This window comes from Rhea americana, unplaced genomic scaffold, assembly GCF_003343005.1.
Source record: "Rhea americana isolate MKP2758 unplaced genomic scaffold, rheAme1 scaffold_131, whole genome shotgun sequence".
NCBI classification, from domain to species: Eukaryota; Metazoa; Chordata; class Aves; order Rheiformes; family Rheidae; genus Rhea; species Rhea americana.
The window spans coordinates 2133656-2149456 of NW_028185384.1; positions in this window are offsets into that span (position 1 = coordinate 2133656).

A 15801-nucleotide genomic window follows, 5' to 3' on the forward strand; every position below is an offset into this window, starting at 1 on the left:
TCTAATCCCCTCCCTCTTTTTCCAAAGGAGAAGAACAGGGCAGGAAAAGTAAGCGAAATGAAAAAGAAACTCTCTGAGAGCAAAAGCAAAAATGTYATTTTTCTCCAGACATGAAACAACACTGTGCATGCAAATTCAATGTGAGACCGTTCACATTTTATCTTTGATGCTTCTCTTCCAAATTTTATAACTTAGATGAAAAATCTCAGCTAAGAAGTTTTGCTCAACATGGTCTGAAAAGAGGAAATTGTATAGAACTGGGGAGGGTTTGGGTGTTTAAGGGATGGTGTCGTGAAAATTTATCGCTACGTTTTCACTCATGAAACCCACCCTGGTCCCTGGGAAAGCCAGGCAAGTACAGCCCACTGCTCTTCTTATCCTGAAAGTCAGTCCAAGGTATCAAAGCAAAAGGCAAGTTGCTGCGGACAAACTGGGAAGAACGAGGTCTTTGCCGAATTTCATTTCCGTTAYCAGCCAAGCAGGGTCAGCGTGGGAAAACGCAAGGAATTCCTGTCCCCGGTTCGTGAACGGGAAGGGAGGCGAGGGGCAGGACGGCGCCGGGGGGATCCCCACCGGGCACTGCCCAGCGGTGAGGAGAACGCACCCGTCTCCGAAACCCCTTTCCTTCGCCAATGGGTTTCTCTCCCTCCTCTCCCCTTCATCTTAAAGTCRTGGAGGGCCCTCGCCAAAAAACGCAGCGTGGAGCTGGAATGTACGTGATGCCTTGCTATATAAACTGTTTGCAGAGAGGAGCTCTTTTAATTAAAAATGACTAGTTGTTTTAAGTACATTATTTTAGTAGATTTACTCAAGGTGTGGGGTGCTGCTTTTCAAACTGCTGAGAAATACTACATGTTCCCATTTTGCTGTCAGAAAATAAATTGATTTTATTTGTTCTTCTCTTAAATGAAACATAATTAAAGAGTGGGAATGTTCCCAGACAAGGAAAAAAAATATCCAATTAAAAAACAATCTACTTTATTAAGTTAAAATTCAATTTCAGGTTTTCATTTTATGCAGCTGCATTTAAGCACAACGCTGATAGTTTACATCTGCTTTGAGATATTTGGATGACACTTGGCTTTTGTGGGTGTAAATTCCTTAGTCTTCAGAGGAAAAAAGGCAAACTTTGAAATGTAATTTTATCACCTAATCTATTCTGCATTGTAACCTCCATCAGCAATTAATGACCTGAAACATAAAAGCAAAGTGATGAGTATATAATGAATTATCTCTTATGATGACACTTCCATTATGGAGAACACTACATATATTTCCTATAGATCTTTTATATTTGTTGGTAGTTGGTATTTCATCAAAGTAAGTTTAAATAGTAGGCAAGCTGTACAGTACGTTAACTTTTTTGTCTTAAATGCATTAATGGTTTGTATATGCATCTATACAACRTTTGTGCTGTCTACCCATGCCACAGAATCTTTATCACAGTGAGGAAGCTGGAGAGCAGAGCCCAGGTCTCTGCCTTGGAAAAACCATCTTAGGGCAAGTTTTCAGCAATGCAAGACAGGCTTTGCTCAAATGATCACAAGGGTGATGTTAACTTAACTCACTGAACATTTCCCAAGTCCAAGGAACTTGCACATCTTGATTCCACGGCATCTAAGAACTAAGAATCTGTGTGGCTGTGGGCTTCAAGCAGCAAAAATGTTGTTTCAGGCTCTGAGCACAGGTACATAGCTGTACCAAGATGGATTTATTCATTTTGAGCGCAGTCACCAGAAACTAAGCGTCTAGTCAAAGCTAGCCATCCAGGCCTCAGTCAGTGGAGTCAAAGAGGTGGTTTCGGAAGACAACTCATCACGTGCTCAAACAGGGTGATGTAGCACCCTTGGGAGGGGCACTTCCTTTCTGTTGACTTTCAGAGTCTGATGAGAAGCTTCCCTGGAAACCCAACATACTATATGTCAAGTCTCTTGATTTCCCTAATCACTGTTTCTGCTGGAAGACACACAAGATTAATCCCTTCCTAAGGGTCAGATTTRAGCTGGTGTGAGCTGCCGTAGCTTTGTTGACTTCAGAAACTGAAGCTGATGTCAGCTCAGCGGGAAATGAAGAGCTTTGAGAAGACAGAACAGGAGAAAAAGCTTCAGACTGCAGCCCTGTACATAGYTGTATGTGCAAGTTTCTCTAACAACCTTCCAGGAGTATTTAGGCGTGCTTTACAACACCACTGAAGAAGGAAAAGAGAGATTAAAGAGTGAAATAAAGCTAAGAAGGGATTATTTGGCATTGGCCTTGGCTAGAAAAGATGTTGGTAGATGCCTGGGAGGAAAGCCGAAGCATTGGCAGCAACTGCGTATAGGTAACAAAYGCTGGAGCCACCTTCAAATCAATGAGACATAATCCTTCTGGTCACAGAGGAATATTATCACCTATTTCAGTACAAGGTAAATTGATTGAAAYATCTCAACAGAATAAAAAGAAACAACCAAGAAAGAGCTGTAGCATTATTAAACAGCTAAAAGRGCATATACTAGCGGCAAAACAGACCTCTGACATTGAAAGAAAATGCTTTTTCAGACAATTTTTCAAGTGTGTTAGCAAAAAGGTGGATAAGAGGATACAAGCTCCTGAAATACAGGGCCTAAGCCAGGATATATTTTCTAGTATTGTCATGAAAATGTCCCCTGAGGAAAGATCTTTTCAATTCTGTTTAAACAATGGCTATTTTTGTCATTTCCAAGGCAGCATTTGGTGTTGCCAGCAGTCACTGAGAGGACACAGGTGAGACTGTCCCCATGGTGGGTCCCAGCTGTGGTTCCTAGATCTGCATGTTCCTCTATGTATAACAGAAAACCTGGCATCAAGGGAGCCTGTGTGATGCACAAACTCTGCTTAGTCTGCCCAAAATCACCCAAGACTAGGAAGAGAACTAACCAGAGGCCAGAAACAGAAGCCTTCTCTTGTAGCAGCTGTGCTACCATCTYGAAATGGCAAAGTTGCATATTCATTTGTCCAAACCTCTGGTCAAAGACCCACAGTGTCACTGTCACTGGGCTCCATCAGATACTAAGACTGCACTAATTACAGATTATGGGGAAGTCATCGAAAAGGTAGACATCAAAAAGGTGTGAGATGAGAGAAAATACATGAGATGAGAGAAAATACAGACTAGCATCAAAAGCAGCTTTGAATTGAAAGAGGAATTGAGCCAAGACAAAAATGCACAGTTTGGCCAAGRGAAAACAGAGTATGAGCTGGGATATGACAACACATAACAACTTCCTGAACTCTTCCAAGGAGAGAAGCTGTTGGARGTGACACTTAGGGGCAAAACTGATCAAAGCAGCATGAAATAAAGCTATGAAAAGTTTAGGCTGATAAGGGAAAATCCTCTTCCTGACAGAGATTTTTTTATATTAAGGAATAGGCTCCGAAGGGAAATGATACCATTGCTTGGGATATTTAAAGCTCTGCTGCAAAGAAAAGGTAGCACTAGGAAACACTGAGCTGAAGGAAGAAAATATTCAGGAGAAAATCTATTTGATTAATTCTGTGTCTTTCGGCAGTGGGACATCCACACACAGACTGCCGTTTTCTTGGATWGATACATTATTCAAATGCATTCAGTGAATAGCCCTTTCGATCCACCGTCTCATGGCTGGGCCATGAATATTGTGGGTGGAAGTTGTGTCAGCCCAGATTTCTGGTATTGAGCCCAAAAAGGAGTGGAGAAGTTCCTAGGACGTCTTCTGATCTGGTTGCTAACAGCTTTGAAAGGGCCTCGTAACAGCTGGAGAGGGACCTTGACCGCACTCCGTGAACCACAACACTGCCATCTTACAACATGCATTTGTGAACCCCTCCGCGGGTTTTCCAACAGAGCGAGCTATTGATGGAAGCCAAGGCACCTAAACAGGTCCATGATCTGACCTACAGTAGCTGCACAGCTCCTGAAGAAACACACAGCTTATGTACGAGCACTGACGCATGGAGACGAATTGCTGGGCTGGCTACAAGGCGTTTAGCAGGAACAGGGTGGATGTCATATGGACATGGAGGTCTCATTTGAAAATCTCAGTGAATRTCTGCAGGAAACATGAGGAATTTTTCATGCAGTTGAGTGTAAAGAACAGGCCAGACCTGCATTTTTTTTTGCAAGGAAGTCATGGATCATCTGTGGCCTCCTGTAATTCTGAGTTTCAGGGCTGAAATGGCCTGCCTCAGACCACGTTCTTTCAGGCCTTTGCTTTCACTTCATCTCTTTTTCATTCAGTTTTGAAACACAGCACAAACATCTGCCATGGGCAAAAATGATTGAAACAGTCTGTTTAACCTGAACAAGAAGGTAGACGTAAATAATGATGATATTTCTTCATAAATTTTGCCAGTGTTTTCTGATACAGACATAAAAATGTGATTCAGAGCTCGGACAAGCAGGTCAACGTTTTCCGTTGACTGTAACCTGGCTTTGGAGTCTGCAGTGCCCTTCACGGATAATTTTGAGAAGTAGGCACAAACCATATGCTCTCCCTCCCACTTTCTCACCAAACTTCTCCAGTCTCCATCTCTATCAACATGTGGATTTCAGGGTCACGTCAGCTGTTGTCTACTCACTGAGCATCTTCTTTCCACTTTGTGGAAGTTCATTCCCTAATTTTGCAAGCTGCCCCACACAGCAGACCCGTGCCGTTGAGCACCCGCTGAGTTCCCCCATGCAGGACACAACTGCCATGTTCAACCCCAGGCTCACTGGGTAGACAGAGGCAAAAAGTCACACACTAGTTTCATTGGTTCCCACCGGTGATGCTTAACCATATTTGAAGAGGGCTATTCTCATTAATGATTTAGCCGGCTTCGCTAAATRCATTGTGTGCTTGACATCAAGAGCATTAGCAATTCATTGCATTTCGTTTTATGCTCTGYAGGGTGAGAGAATATTGCTGTAAATTGAATTAATGCTTGGTTTTCCTTTGAAATAGTAATTTCAAATAAATAATTTAGTCCACGCATAGAGGGAAAAAAGATAATAGGAAGAAACTGAAGTCAGTTCTAATATATGTTACAAGAAAGGGTGATCGCTTCAGCATTCCTAACTGTGAAAATATTTTGTGGACTTAATTCCAAGGAAATCAAAACTTTTGTCCACAGTAAAAATGTTGCGTTAAAGATTTAAAAAGTTTATGCTGTTAAAGCAATGTACCATTTAGCCTTCAGTTACAGCATTGGGAAGACAGGAATATTGCTGTGCAGTGGACTGGAGAGAACTTGAATTAGTTCAGTCAATTAAGTCATGATTAATTTATGTTAGATCTTGTTCTCTTGAGTCTATAAAAACAAAGACTTTAGTTAACTGGCAGCATTTAGTTTAATAAAAGTAAAGTCTTTAAAGATGACTTCAGGAGGGAAAAAAAAACACTGCTGACAAAATCAATAGACAGCAAGATTCCTGTTTAATTTGTGTCAATGCAAGTTAAAATAACTTCAGAGACTAATACAAAAGGGATGCTCCCTTCGAATGGGGAACCAGGTTCTCAAAATCTTGATTACAACAGCTAATCTAGCAGCTCCACTTGTACGTGTGACAAATCGCAAACACAGCAGGCTCCAGCACCTGCTCTCTTTTCCATATTTCTTTAATTTTCCTGTWGGATTGTCTACATCTTGATTTAGGAAGAGAAAAGGGAATTTCAGTGCGAGCAAAATCACACTAATGCAACCTTACACCTGCACCAGGGTTTTAATTGCCCTAATGATTCCTCTACAATGCAGGCAAACATCTACTGCACATTTAATTGCTCTAAAAGAGAGAGGGAGTTTTGGGCCACATAATTCCTGATGATTGCTGGAATCGCACAAATGAAGCCAAGGAAGAAAAACTCCAGAGGTGGCTCCTCTGCAAGCAGCTAAGCATGGAAAAGATAAATATATAYRTATATATGCTTAGAGATAACTGTGAGTATAGATATCCATATCCCAGGTGAGACCACAGGATCAYGCTGAGGGGTCWGTTCTGTTGCCAGGTACATTCACCTCACTAAACTCTGCCATCCAAGAGTCAGGCACGATGCTCCCACTGCCTCGATGGCAGCAGCTCTTTCCCGGATGAATCCCCCCGGCCCCACACCCAAGGCAGAGCACACAAGGTCACAGCCAGGTCATCCTTGGGGCATCTTCTGCCCTCGAGGGTGGGTTGGGAGAACCATCCAAAATGTCTCTTTTTCTCTCAACAGCCAAGACAGCTAATTTTAKGCGTTTGATGCAGCAGCTGGGAATTAGCCCTGCAGCAAGTCCGTGGCTGCTGGGGAGTCAGCACACAGCTTTCAGAAGAAGCCATTGCCATGAGATGCTCCATCACTCAGACACGTACCATTAAATACCTTTATATTTAATTGCTATCATCTTTGGTCCACCATGCAACAACTTCGAACCATAAAATAGCACAAGATTAAACAAACTGAGCTGTCATAAACATATGTCTGTGCTACTTCAGGACTGTCTGTTCCCAGGGAAAAACAAGGGGAAAGAAACATCCCCTGCATTATTTAATGCACAAGTGCTTGCGTTGTCCCTTGCAAAGCACCTGCTTGCAGCAGCATTCGAGTGCCACCACCTTGTGCTCTCCCAGGCACCAAGGAAGTCAAGCTCCATCTTTGTGACATCTCTCCTTTCAGCTGCTGCCATGAAAGATTTCCTTCCTGAAAGTCAGCCAGCATAAAATGATACAGAAGCTTAAATTATGCTAGTTTTCATCAGTAACTGCCACAATTTCCGGTGGCCCAGAAACTGAGCAACCTTTTTGCACAGTTACATTCAAACATGAAGCAAATCACTGTGCAGCATTAAATAGACACCTGACAGCACAAGGGCTGAAGAGACAAAGCAGGTTTAAGTGGCAAATCCTCAGGCTGAGAGACCTTCAGGATCAGAAGAATAGGACTGCATGCAACAAGCTGTGCTGGTTCACAAGCACACGAAGTAAAACGCAGGCAGGACTGAATACATAAGCTAYTGGAGAGAAGGAAATCAGACTATCACAACGACAGAGCAAGATAGTAACAGAGTCAACAAGCTTACAAGGTTACACGTGRTGAAGCAAGCCAGAGCCTAGATGAAAATCTGTGTGAACTGTCTCCAGGTCCCAGGCACGCTCTAGACTAATGAAGAGCTCTTAAGCAATGCTTGAGCCTGTTCCTCAACATGGTGCGAGTTCCTAAAGGTTCCTAAAAGTCAGTATTTCTCATAAAGCAGCTGTGATCTTGGATTTTGGCTTTGTTGAGAAAAGCCTGACAATGGAATTTTCTTCCTTCATCCCTCACATGTCCTTCCACCTTCCTTTGGGGAGTTTTGTCATTGCACAGGGCCAGTGAAGGTTGAGCAGACACGTACTAGAAGGACCAGTTGGGCAGTCCAAGGGAGTAAAACCACTTCTCCTCACTCGGGCCACCTAGATTTGCCTTCAGGGCCCCAGGGGCACCTTAACAGCCTTGGCCAGCCTCACCTGGGACTCCCATCCACAGCYGCTCTGCCCAAGGTCCAGGAGCTCCTGGGCACCCAGGCCTTGCCCCTGCTACCTTGTAGGTTATACCTGGGCCTGGCCCTGGTGCCTGCTCTCCTGGGTATGGACTTGACTTCCCTGCATGGATTCCTGCGTTGTGGGTAGCTTTTCCCCWGCCTTGCCTCCTCGGTTAGCACCATGGCTCTCTTCTACAACTGCTGTGATTTATGCAGCATCTCACACCTCCAGGCTGATTCCTCACCAGATTTTCCCTTATCACAGAAAAAGCTGCACTGTAGCATACGTCCACCACCTGCCTCATGTCTCTGCCACAGCAGGTAGGATTCCTCAATTAAAGGCCCAAAATACCTTGCTGCTTCCTCTCCACATATCAGCTCCAGCAGAATCTGGCTGTCAGAAGAGTCTGAAAACAGTGTTCTCCTCTGCAGTATCTCCAATAAATCGTTAGCTAGTAAGAGGTTAATGGCAGGTCATTGCTGCCATGCAGCAGAGTGAGAAAGAAGCAAGTGTTTTCTCCATAGTCTCAGGCAAACCAAGAGCTCAAGCCATTTCTCTGCACAGGCTGCAGAGCCGTACAGGCAACAAGCTCCTGCTTACTATTATTTACATTGCCCCATAAATGCAAATGGTGTTTCCAGGCCAATAAATGATRAGAGAGAGAATTTTTGAAAGCATTTAGATGATTTACAAATACAAATCTGAGCAAAAGTCAATAGCAAAAGAATTCCACGTAATGCTGCTGTTAAAGCAGAAAAGCTGAGATTTTCCACCTGGAAACCGCAGACCTGCCTGCCCTGCGCAGCTGGGCCGGGGTGGAGATAGCCAAAGTAGAGGAGAACGTGRTAGAGGTGGAGACATGCAGTGTGGTGCCACGCAACGTTGTTATTCAGAGCCAGAAGCAAGAGGAGCGCTACCTATTTACAGTCACTCAGCCATGCAGAGCGTTCAATTCTGGGACGTATCAATCAGAGAGATATCATAAGATATCCGTTATAGACCTGCGGAGAGAGGAAGCAAAACGACCAGGTCGAGCAACATAAAGCGGACGGTCAGGCGGGGAGGCATTCGGCTGCCAGCGCAGGTACGACCAGGTTCCCGCGCATCTGTCTGCGTTACTGTTTACTTGCCACCGAAGCATGTTTGCACATTCTGCACTAAAATCAATACTTCCCACCTGTGCCCACACAGCTCAGTCTGGTTTTGTGAGTAACTGTGAAGAAATTCACTCTAAATACATTAAAATATAAATAAAGTATCGTTTTCTTCCCAAACATATACCACAGATCATCTTTATGTGCTTATATGCTAGCCCTTACATAAAGGTTAGCAAACAAATGTCTACGTTTAGTGACTACTTTGTCCCATAGAGTCTCCTACATCACTTATTCGTTATTAAGGAAAATTTCCCATACAAAACAAATGTGTCCCAGGTGTAACATTCGGATTTTCATGTTTTGAGTTCCCTGTGCTGTCCCTGCTCAAGGGCTCCTCAGAGCTCCAGGTCATCTAACCAGAGGGTGCTTTTGCTTCTGTGAAATTCAAATCTACTCCTCCAGGGGCAGCTTGGCTTAAAACATCCATTTGTTTCCCTAGGGCACCACTATTCACCAATTTTACTGCCCCAGAGGACTGAGGCAGGGGGAGAACGTGCCAGGCGCTGTACAAAAGCCACAAAAATATTTGTTTCTTCTCCAAACATCTTTCAGTATTAGGTTAAAATAAGGCAGATACAGGCAGAGAAGCAGGATTTCATACCATATTACACACACAGCCTGAATAGCAACAGAAAAAACGTGATGTGAAGATCCAAACCCTAGTGAAGAGGCTGTTTTTAAGCAGTCGTTCATACAATTAAACCTCCACCGCCAGCACACGGCACGAGGAAAGGTGGTGGCGGCTCGTGTACAGAATTTAGCAAAGAAAGTAATAAGCAAAAGCCTGACAGCTTCTGTGGAAAAGCAAATCCTCCGAGACCGCCCAGCCTGCTGATTTAACCAACTTCTAGGGCTCATTAGGACAAAGCTGCACCCGCAGGAGAGTGGAGAGGTTACACGCGGGCGATAAATCTCAGCCCAGGCCCCTTGCATAAACGGCAAACCACAAGCAACAGCGACCGAAACCTTCCTGCTCCGCCGCCAGAAGCTGAAGCAGGGAAGCACGGAGGGAATTCACAGCGATGGCTTGGATATCTACGGAGTTTCTTCATAGTGAGGCATTTATATGCCAGCAGCAAAGTTTCTTTCCCCTCTTACCTCTCTTCTTTGCCCTTTCCAGACCAAACACCCATACAGAATGAAAAAYGCTTCGTTTTGAATCAAAACTCCTCACGCATACGCGTGCCTCAGTGGCACCAGCGCGGCAGGTAAAGACAAGCACTTTCTGTAATAATTCCCATCACTGCTGGTGGGATATCTGTCCCAGAAATAGCTTTTCTGGGTCAGATCCAGTACCCAAGCCATCTAACTCAAACCCCTGTCCCTGAAAACAAGCTTATGAAAGAGAGGCTTATGRAACAGTTGGGCTAAATAGGGCAGGTGCAGAGTATTCCTTCTTCTGGCCATCTCCTCCTGTGATATTCAATCTCCTCAACAAAACATCTTCGAGGGCTTCTCGAAGATGACATTCCTCTCTGTCTGTGCCATTTGCCTTCATCTGTCCAAGGAGAAATTTTCAGAGGAATCTGTTCATTCCACATTATCAGCCTTCGTCAATAGCACACTCAGGTTATTTCATGCCAGTCTTCTTTTTAGGGCTCTCTTCCTCTTTCTACTTGGTTTGGTCCCACCATCCCATTCCCTGCTCTGGAACCAGCCCTCTCTTTCTAACAAATTTGAGGCATCAGAGCTGGCCACTTCGGTCCCCTCCCCTGTCACCAGGAGAAATGGGCACCTCTGGGACATGCCTGATCATAGCTTCCAGTACRTCTGCAACAGGTCAAGAGAAGAATGGCCCCCAAAATCCTCCTGCTCTCTGAGGCATGTGTAAGGGGCCCAAGGTGACTAACYTGGGGGCAAAGTTTAACTGTAGCTGCCTAAAGTCAACAAGATGAATCCCAGGAGCAGCTCATATATTTCACATCTRCAAGACACAGACCAACCTGAATATGTTGCCACAGGGACAACCTCCTTCACCCCAGATTTGTGCTCTAGGTCAGATGCTAAGAGACACAGCAGGGAGGATGAGTGCTGTAAATTCATACCAAGGGCTTAAGCGGTTGCTTCCCCTATTACTTTTCCTTTCCATGTAAAAAGGCTGAGAGCAATTAGTCAAATTTATCCATGACCTACAGCTTAATGTCACATGGCAGCAACCTCCAGGGCTTCAGCAAAGCATTCAGGCAACTGGTGACCCTTGTAGTCTGCACCAGCAAACCTRCTTCCAATGAGGCTGATGTGCTTCGAGACATCCAACAGGAAACGCAGCCGTGCTTGCCTCCTTGCTGTAATAGTAAGGCAAAACATGAACTCTTTGCTCTGTGCTTGATAGCAGTTGAACTCCAGAAGCCACACAGGATAATCTCATTGACAGGAGAAACTCGTGGATGGAATTATGCTTAATGAAAGCATATGGGCCATTAAACAAAAAGATTTTTTTCCAAATAGGATTACTTCAGCTTTAAAAGTGCTGCTTTGTTTTGGGTTTTTTTTTCCCCCTTCTGCCTTACTAAGCATCAAGGTCTTTACAAAGCAAGGAGCTGTGCAATACCTGACTGCAGATATCATTTATATCAAATTGCCTTTTTAGTTAAGATAAAAGAATTGGAAAGGGTTTTCATTTATTTGTTATATACTGTCTGGAAGAATAAGAGAAAATATGCTACCTAGTATTACAATAGATTTGACTTACAGACTTAGTTGTTAACAGAAAAAATATTACTCAAAAAAAGAAAGAAAAAAGAAGAAAATGAAAATTCAGTATAAAATTCAAAGATCTTCAACCCTGCTCCCAGCTTCACTAACCTCACAGGAAGAATTTGAAATGCAAGAATGARTTAAAACCACTGTCTATCACGCCCAAGTTCTTGTTTGTGGCGGTGCCAAAAGCCAGCTGTTTTGAAAGACTTTATAAAAATGCTGCAGTTGACAAATAAGGAATAATCTCTTCCCATGTACATCCCAGTACAATATCCTAAAAGCAGGGAAATAGCCCCACAAGCTACGTAGAGAAYAGCATATGCCAAATATGCAAAGTAAATTATACTCAGGACTGYAATTTAAATTTTAATGAAGGATTTTGGGGGAAAATACATATTGCAAAGACAAAACATGAAATATTTACACAGAATAKTCTAACCTGAAAAAGAAGGAAATAATAGCCAGAAGGTGCGTTGGGTTTTAAATCTTTCTGCAAAGGAAGGAAGGAAGGAAGGAAAGAAGGCAGGATGGAAGAAGGTGGATATTGATTCAGTTATTCCTTATCTTATATATTTTAAATTTTTCAGTTACATTCTATAATTGTGAAACAAACGTGTGTACTTTGTAACAAATACATATCTCACTGTTTGCAAAACCAAACGGTTGCCCGCGTCACCTTTGCACAGTTTGAACGCATCAACGTGCCTACCGCTTTGCAAGCTGGCTCCATAAAGATCCATGCGTCACGATAAAAGTATTATCGTTCTTTATATCAATCTGATCATGCCAAGCAAAGTCCCTGCAGTACGCTGCTCTCCAGACACGGCCTTTTCGTGATTTATGCAGCTGTAATGGATGCTCAGCCATGATAGAAATACTTTCTTTTGATAGATGACACATAAGTGACCATGATAACCATGCTCCTTGCCACCCTCCTGGGTCACAGCTATTGATTATGGACACAAGCTCCTCCCAGGAGCATGTCGAAAACGATAAAATCCATATGCATTTCCCAGGTGCTGGCACACAGGGATGGAAACAGCAAACTGGGATGGGAATTAACTGTGGGCAAAATTCAGCAGTTTCAATCAGCAGCTGGGCTTAATTCCCTTGAACGCGGTGCAGCTGGAGATCCCCGGCTGCCATCCAGGGGCAGGGCATCACCTGACACRCAGAGAGGAGAAATTGTAGGCTTTTTTCTTATTCTCCTAATTAATCCTAAAATTGCTCAGCCTCGTGCCCATTGCACCCCGCACCACCGCCAAACACCTAACGCTCCCCGCTCCGGAGAGGCCGTGTTGGCACGTTGTTCTCCAAACCTAGCACACATTCAGGGTCACTTCGCGGCTTTACGGCACGCTCAGACATCAGTAAGAAAAAAGAGAAGAGTTCAAGGTTATTGCACCGCTCCTCGAGCGAGATCGTGCTGGCACTCGCKCCTCTTCCCTCCAAATGACTTTGTGCAGATTATAAAGTGAATCTCCTGCTCCATAAAAAAAGATCTCTCTTCTCCAGTGCAAATTAATGAAAATTAAACTCAGTGCTGTATATTGCAGTTTCCCTTTTGAACAAAAGGAGTTGTTTAAAGGTTTCCATTAGAAACGATTGGTTTCTCTGTGTGGTGGAGCTCACGCTTTTTGCAAAGGTAATAAATCAACATAATGATAATTTGTCAAAGATTCAAGATATCTGTAAGACTTCCTAGAAATTAAAATCTATGCAATTTGAGGAGCATATTAAGTAACTGACATAGCTGCAAAAGGTGCGTTTTTCAGGTCTCTATTCTTTGTTTTTCTTTTCCTGTTATTTGTATTTTGTTGGTTCTTAACTCCCTTTATTRCAAGGCAAAGCAGGGGCACACATGCATCCCTCAGTATGTGTATATTAGCATGCATATTTATGATTGTCCATGTGTAAACACACAAAAAATTAAGCCTATTATATTTCATTCAAGCATTACAGATAAAATGCAAACCAAAAAAACTATTTTTCAATCATTTCTCTCTGAGCAAACAAACCCTTCTATATGAACATGTTCRTATGGTTTGGAGACCTCCATGAATAAAAATGCACATTTTCAGAAAACTAGGGCAATTTAAGATTTGGCCTGCTGGATTTGTTTTCTGTAAGACCAGCTGTAAAATTAAGCCTAAGACCTATGCAATTCAGGTGAAACTTGTTCTCCAAATGCCAGGAAAAAAACAACAGTGCAAAACACACTATGATTCTTTCCTTCTTCGTCTAGAAAACTGAGAACGTAAATCTTCCTCCGCTTTGGTACCTAACAAGGTGATTTTTTTGGTTTAGTTCGTTGGACATGATGTTTGAGCGCTGCTGGGCYGAATACGCTGAATGCTAATTCCACYGAAAAGAGAACGGAATAAGAATGAGTWAGGGAGGAAGCTGTAAGAGATCGTCCCCCTGAGACGACTGGCTCYGGATGAGAGCAAAGGGGCAGAGAGGCAGGGAAAGAAGAGGGATGTTTCACATCTGCCAGCGCAGAAGAGCCATGCACAGCCAAATATTCCCCGTGGCGTCAAGATTTCCCACATCCATTCCCAGGGATGCAGCAGAGGGGCAGAGAAAATGCATGGAGCCAGCGGCTTCCTCTGCAGCTGCAGGTGGCAGATTCACAACCCGTCAACCTTCCTGCCATGCCAGATGCTCCTCTGCAACCCCTTAATGTTGCTCACCATCGTGGGGCTTCCCCGCGTGCTACTGATAGCTGGAAATACTTTGCAAAGTGGCATGCCTTGCAACATGCCACAAGTGTGGTCAGGGCTTCGAAAGCTCCCTAGTAAGTCCCATCAAAGTCGAGCATCCCTGACCAAGGATAGTTTATCTACAGAGCTTCACGCTAGACCTTGTCAACAGAAAGGGCCTGTCTCTGAAATTATAATCTTTTCTGTGTGCAGCAYGGACCATGAGAGATATAGGAAAATCTTCACAATTATGGTGTTTTCCCCATCATTTCCTCCTGGATGGCTCAGAGGAGCATTTCACTCAAATAAACCCTCATTTCCGTGGTTGGTCTTGCTCACTAATTAATGCATGTGGTCAGCTGCTAACCAAAAATGACAGTGCACGTGAACACCATGCAGAAGAGAAAAACAGCCATATGTAAAGTTGCATTAACTCAGTGTTTTGGAGAGAAACAGCCAGGCGTAATCTCAACCATCCGTCAAATGCCATTCAGAATTGAGACCGCTCTTCTTACTAGGATCCCTCTCCATATATCCATCGTGGAGCTTGCAGGGCTTTGATATCTGTAGCAAGAAACGTTTCCTAATCATCAGTGAATTTTTATTATCAAGTGTAATTAACCTCACTATCCTTTCATTTACAGCAACGCTGAAATCCGTGATGGGCTGCTGTGGCTCAGCAGCAAAGGTTTATATCTATCCACGATCAAAGCACATGGAGATATAACTTCCGTATTCAGATTGCTGCTGTGGGAAAATCGTACCAATACGACATTAAGTTTCAACTCAGATTGAACTAATAATTCAGAATGTCAATGTTGTGGTGAAATGAAACACTCTGAAAACAGTTTTGTATTGTCCTTATGCATTTTCTCCTGATGAGGTCAGAATATTTCTTGTAGGTCAAAGTTTTAAAAGTTTAATTTCAGTCTACTTCTTGCTCTGGCTTTATCATTTTGACTTTTACATCATGTAACACACAGCATCCCAGAAGAGTGAAAATAACCAACTTGAAATAAAACATCCTGATGATGCCCTTAGGCACTCCATTTTGCAGAATAAGAATTTRAAAACACAACATCTTGTTCCTCATCTATCAGAAAATCACCAGCCAGCCCTGCTCACCAGCAGCCAGCTCCTGTCAAGATCAGCCCCATATGCTGAGTCCTCTTCAGGGCACTGGACTTGCTCATCTCCCACCATGGGTCTGGAGCTCTCCTGAAAAATTACTCGCACAAATAGAAGTGTCTCAGGAAATATGGCTTTTTAGTGCACTGTGCTGAAAAGCAGTCTAACAAAGAAAAATCATTTATATGAAGAGCAGGTCTAAATAAAAGCAATCAATTACTTCCCTTATGCTTAACAGCATAGATGTCAAAGTAGTACTAACAAGCTCTTAATAGAGTAAATATATACATATATATATATATACACACACACAAACATACACTAAGCACATTTACAGCTCAACACAAACATAAAACATGGCAGCATTTCCATTTATCAAAAATTATAAAGCCTTGTCTCACACATCCCTCATCAAGCGTCCAAATGTTTTACAGGTGAAATGAAGCACTGTCATCCCTATTCTGCCTAGGGGAAAACCTAGGTATAATTAAAAGACTAGGAGATAAGAAAGGAATCAAGGTTCCTCGAGTCCCAGATCAGCCCTCTACTCCAGCATGGTGCTGGAGCCACATGAGGTTACAGGGTCTTGGCTCTCTCCAGCCTTTTCTCTCACTCTGTTTCTTTTTTTTTTTGGGGGGGG